The sequence below is a fragment of the Stegostoma tigrinum genome, chromosome 2 (assembly GCF_030684315.1).
Source record: "Stegostoma tigrinum isolate sSteTig4 chromosome 2, sSteTig4.hap1, whole genome shotgun sequence".
Classification (NCBI taxonomy): Eukaryota; Metazoa; Chordata; class Chondrichthyes; order Orectolobiformes; family Stegostomatidae; genus Stegostoma; species Stegostoma tigrinum.
In genome coordinates, this window is record NC_081355.1 from 160281175 (window position 1) to 160287176 (window position 6002).

General features: G+C 49.2%; 1 protein-coding gene across 1 annotated transcript in view; it reads right to left on the reverse strand.

Moving 5' to 3' along the window:
- tonsl (tonsoku-like, DNA repair protein) overlaps positions 1-2470 on the reverse strand; it is a 69659-nt gene extending 67189 nt beyond the window's left edge. Inside the window, exon 1 of the mRNA XM_059641163.1 lies at positions 2304-2470. The gene's annotated coding sequence lies outside the window, so the exon portion shown is untranslated. The remainder of the gene's footprint in view (positions 1-2303) is intronic.
- Between the last annotated feature and the right edge of the window lie 3532 nt (positions 2471-6002).

Genomic DNA, 6002 nt, shown 5'->3' on the forward strand with positions numbered 1-6002 from the left:
ATTTAGGGAGGTGTGTATGTGCAGTGGGATCTGGGGGTCCTTGTTTACAGCCAGTGAAAGTAGATGGGCAGATGCTGCAGGGAATTAGGTAAATTAGCCTTTGTTGCAAGAGGACTTGAGCTCAGAAATAGGGATATCTTACAGTAGATATACACAGGGCCCTGGGGAGACCTTGGTGAGGTCTCCGGGCCTAAGACAAGATCAGATGTCACACAACACCAGGCTACAGTCTGGCACTTCGTTTGAAATCACAAGCTTTCCCAGCTCTGCCCCTTCATCCGGTCACCTTGATTTATTGTCACGTGTATCAAAATGCAGTGAAAAAGCTTTGTTTGCGGGTGGTACAGGCAGATCATAGCAAGAAGTACAGATCAAAAAGACTGAGGTACACAGGTTACATTGCACAGGGCAAGCTCAGATCAACGTTAGCAAGATCAGCATTATTTGAGTCTGGAGGGTCCATTCCTCAGTCTGAGTACAGCTGGCAAGACGCTGTTCCTGAACCTGTGCATGTGCGCGTTCAGGCTTCTGTGTCTTCTGCCTGATGGAAGAGGCTGCAGGAGAGCATTACCGGGGTGCGATGGGTCTTCAATGATGTTGGTCGCCTAATGAAGGGGCTATGCTCTGAAAGCTTGTGATTTCAATAAACCTGTTGTTGTGTGATTTCTGACCTTTTCCACCCCAGTCCAACACCCGCGCTTGCACATCATTCTTTGGAAAAAACATAGTTGCCACGAGGCAATTTCTGTAATGTTCTGGAGTGGCAGATGGAGTTTAACCCTGAAAAGTGTGAGGTGATTCATTTTGGAAGGACAAACTTGAAAGCAGAATACAGGGATAACGGAAAGATTCATAGCACTGTGGAGGAGCAGAAGGATCTTGGGGCTCATGTTCACAGTTCCCTGAAAGCTGCCACCCAGGTGGATAGCATGGTTAAGAAGGCGTATGGTATGTTAGCTTTCATTAGTAGAGGGATTGAGTTCAAGAGCCATGAAGTTATGCTGCAGCTGTACAAAAGCCTGGTTCAGCCACATCTGGCGTATTGTGTCCAGTTCTGGTTGCGTCATTACAGGAAAGATGTGGAAGCATTGGAAAAGGTGCAGAGGAGATTTACCGGAATGTTGCCTGGAATGGAGGGAAGATCTTACGAGGAAAGGTTGAGAGAGCTCGGGCTTTTCTCTTTAGAATGACGAAGGATGAGAGTTGACTTGACAAGTGTACAAAATGTTCAGAGGTATAGATAGAGTGGACAGCCAGAGACTTTTTCCTCGGGTGAAGGTAGCTATTATGAGGGGACCTAGTTTTAAAGTGAGTGGAGGTAGATATAGGGGAGGTGTCAGGGGTAGGATCTTTACAGAGAGTGGTCGGGGCGTGGATTGCCAGAGAGGGTAGTGGAGTTGGCCTCATTAGGGGCATTTAAGTGGCTATTAGATAGGCATATGGATGATAGTATAAGGTAGGGGTGGAGGTTTGATAGACCTTAGGATTAGGGTAAAAGTTCAGCACAACATTGTGGGCCGAAGGGCCCGTGCTGTGCTGTTCTATGTTCACAAGACTGATAGAGAGAATTAGCAGATCTGTCGTAAGAGGAGAAAGTGGTTTGAATGGGCCTGTTGAGAAGGATGAGAAATGTATAAAATTCTAACAGGATCGGGCAGACCAGATGCTTAGGGACTGAGATGAAAAAATATTTTTCACCCAAAGGTTAGGAAAGGTGTGGAATATTTTACCATGAGGGCTGTGGAGGCCAGGTCACTGATCGCATTCAAGAAAAAGATCGATATGTTTCTAGGTTTTAAGGGTATGAAGGGGAATGGGGAGATATTGGGAATATGGGATTTAGATAGAGGATCGTATTGAATGGTGGTGCAGTATTGAAGGGCTGAATGGCCTCCTCCTGCTCCTAGTTTCTCTGTTTCCAAGTGAGTGTGCACTTTCCCAGGATGGTCTGCCTCTAACTCCGTCCTTGTCCTCTGTGCAAATCCCTGGGACTGGGATATCAGCCGTTCCAGCTGGAGACTCTATCTAATAGAGTCACACAGCACAGAACAGGCCCTTCGACCCAGCAACTCTGTGCTGACCGATCTACACCAGTGACACTTCACAGCGCTGGGCTCACAGCATTGAAAGTTGTGATATTTCAAATGTCCATCCAAGTACATTTTAAAAGGTTGTGTTTCCCATCTCAACCACCGACCCAGGTACAGCATTCCAAACTGCTGTAACTGTGCATGGAAACTCCTTGCGCAAAGCTGAGGGGGAGTCAAGGTGTTGTCACGATCTGAGTTCTATCTGTCTTGTACCTTTCACTGTGCAGGTCAGAGCGAAGTTCTGCAGGAACTTGGCTGTGAGCCCACAGGCCTGGAGTTTGAGTGTGCTCAGTAGAGGGCAGGATCTGATGAGAGAGGCTACAGACTGAGAGCAGCCATCACCCAAAGGATTGAGGCTGAGGTTCAACTCCTCCAGACTCTGAAACACAAAACAAAATTCAGGCTGTGAATTATTTTGAGTGTAAATTAAGACAGTGCTATGTCTCCCCTGGCACCCACCACTGTGCTCTGTGTTAATTGTACCACTCAGGTTAAAAATCTTGGGAAAGTCACTTCTGCCAGACTGAAAACAAAAAAATAAATGCTGGCGATCACAGCAGGTCAGGCATTTCTCTCTGTGGTTGCTGTCTGACCCGCTGTGATCTCCAGCATTTGCCGTTTTCAGCACACATCCTGGCACCTGCAGCAATTTGTTCCTACATCGTCCTAGCAGACCTTCCGGATTGTTCTCTTGTGGCAGGAGAGACCAGGATCTGAGGGCCCGGCCTCAAGGGGAGAGGACTGAGACGAAGAGGAATCTCTTCAGCCAGAGGGTGTGGAACTCACTGACACAGAGGGCTGCAGGGGCCAGGCCATTGAGTGTATTTCAGACAGAGGTGGGTAGGGTCCTGGTGAGTGAGGGGTTGGAGGGCTACAGGGAGAAGGCAGGAGAATGGGGTTTAAAAAAAATGTCAGATTGTGATTAAATGGTGCAGCACACATGGGCTGAGTGGCTTAATTCTGTTGCTGTGACTGGCTGTCCATGCTCATATCCCAAGAACTGAATCAAACTGGAGAGTAGTTTGAGATAGAGCTGAACCTATGTTGCTGGATACAGTGATAATAGGAACTGCAGATGCTGGAGAATCTGAGATAACAAAGTGTGGAGCTGGATGAACACAGCAGGCCAAGCGGCATCTCAGGAGCACAAAAGCTGATGTTTTGGGCCTAGACCCTTATCAGATGATCAGATTCACCCTTCCTCTGATGATGGGTCTAGGCCCGAAACGTCAGCTTTTGTGCTCCGGAGATGCCGCTTGACCTGCTGTGTCCATCCAGCTCCACACTTTGCTGGATATAGTGGTGAATTGGGTTGCTCTATCCCAGTGATCAGAGCATTGAGCAGCGTGCACTGTTGCCTGGTCTCCATCTCGGTGCTTTAGTAGAGCCAGGCATAACCCGATTGCTCCAAGAGGCCATCTGACCCATAGCCCTGCGTTCGCTCCTAAAAAGATGTTGTCCAGTTGCTCCCACTCTCCTTGCTAACGCCTCATCAAAACACTTACTAAGTTTGAACACCTCAATAAGATCTCATCAGTGTCCCCGCATGCACTGAATTCCCTCAACCCTCTGCACATTTCCCTCAGCAACTGATAGAAACAACGTCCTGGAAGGCAGGGGGTAGGCGGGTTCCGTTGGGTGTGTCAGGCTGTACAGGGGGGTAACGTCGGGAAGCTCTCCATCACACAGAGGGGAGTGGGGATCTGGAACCGTCCTCAAGCTCGACTGGGGGCAGCTGAAGCTGTCAGACTGAGACGGATAAATTCCTATCACTAAAGATAATTGAGGAAAACAAAGTAATGCCATGTGAGTGGAGTCGGGATACAGATCAGCTGTGATCTGACTGAATGGTGCGAACCACTGAAGGGGCTGAATGGCCTCCTCCTATCCCCACGTAGACTGGCAAGATCTCAAACCTGAAAAGCCGGATCCTCGTTTGGTCTGCTGGTCTCACCGAGAGTCCTCAGGCCTTGGTGTGTGATCTGATTGGAGGAGAGGTCCCGTACGGCCAGGTTGGGCATGGTCACCAGCTCCTCCATGGCGTCGTCACCAAGACGATTGGTGGAGAGGCGGAGCTGGCGGGTGGTGGTCTGCAGTTTGAGGGCCCGCAGGATGGGGGTCAGGTGCTCCTTGGTCAGCGACAGGCTGGATAAATCCACACAGGAATCTTTCTCCTGTAGCTGGAGAATCTTGAACATGGATGGGTGCACAGCTGCAAGCAGAGAGAGACACAACAAGGTTATTACAGCAACTGATAATACCCTGTCTTCGGAGAAAATCCAACTGTGGCACATCCCTGTTGCAACTGTTTATCCCTAACTGCCCCAGAGCAGAGTGTCTCACTCACCCAGTTCAAAGGACAGATAGGAATCAAGCACATCGCTGTGGGTCTGGAGTCACGTGTAGGCCAGACCAGGCGAGGATGGCAGTTTCCCTCCCTGAAGGGCATTATTGACCCAGATGGGTTTTTATAATTGATGATAACTCCCTGGTTCGCCATCACTGAGACCTGCTTTCACTTCCAGGTTTGGAGTCAGCCATGCAGCACAGAAACAGATCCTTTGGTCCTACCTGTCCATACCAACCAGGTATCCAAAAGTGATCTAGTCCCATGTGCCAGCATGTGGCCCGTATCCCTCTAAACCCTCCCTACCCACATACCCATCCAGATGCCTTTTAAACGCTGTAACTGTATCAGCCTCCACCACTTCCTCTGGCAGCTCCTCAGGTCCCTTTTAAATCTTTCCCTCTCACCTTAATCCTATGCCCCTCTAGTTTTGGACTCCCCCGCCCCAGGGAAAAGATCTTGACTATTTACCCTGTCCATGCCCCTCATTGATTGGTTCAAAGCTGGTGGAAATTTCCCAAATGGGAAGCCTGGATCCCTGGATAATGATGGCCGAGTGGTACCATCGCTAGACCAGAGACCCAGGTAATGTTCGAACAGGTTCAAATCCTGCCATGGTAGATGGTGGAATTTAAATTCAGTCAAATTCTGGAATTGAACACATAATGACGATGACCATGAAAGCAGTGGCACGAGTTATAAAATCCCATCTGATTCACTAATGTCCTTTGGGGAAGGAAACTGCCATCCTTACCTGGTCTGGCCTACATGTGACTCCAGACCCACAGCAATGTGGTTGACTCCTAACTGCCCTCTGAAATGGCCAAGTGAGATTCTCAAGTGAACTGAGACCCTAAGAAACCTCAAAAAGGAATGAAACAGACAGGCGACCGGGCATCACTGAAAAAGCACTGCAGAGTCCTCCTCACTAACAGCTGGGGTTTAGTGCCAAAATGGGGAGAGCTGTCTCACAGACTCGTCAAGCAACAGCCTGACACAGTCATACTCACCAGATCATACCTTATAGACAGTGTCCCAGACACCACCATCACCATCCCTGGATATATCCTGTATCACCAGCAGGACAGGCCCAGCGGAGGTGGGGGGGGGGGGGGGCACAGTGGGATACAGTCGGGAGGGAGTTAGGGAGTCCTCAACATGACTCCAGATCCCATGAAGTCTCATGGCTTCAGGTTAAACATTATTGGGTCCTAAAGGACATCGCTGCTCGACTGGGTCTGCTGCAGGTGGTGAGGGAACCAACAAGAGGGAAACACATACCCGACATAATCCCCACCAATCTGCCAGCTGCAGATGCATCTAAATAGAACATTGAACATAAAACAGTACAGCACAGCTCAGGCCCTTCGGTCCACGATGCTGTGCCAACCTATTATCCTACTCTAACATCAAACTATCCTGCATACCCTACAGTTTACTATCCTCCATTCGCCTATCCAAGAGTCACTTAAAAGTCCCTAAAGTATCTGACTCCACTACCGCTGTCGGCAGTGCATCGCACATGCCCGCCACTTTGTGTAGAGAACCTACCTCTGACATCTCCC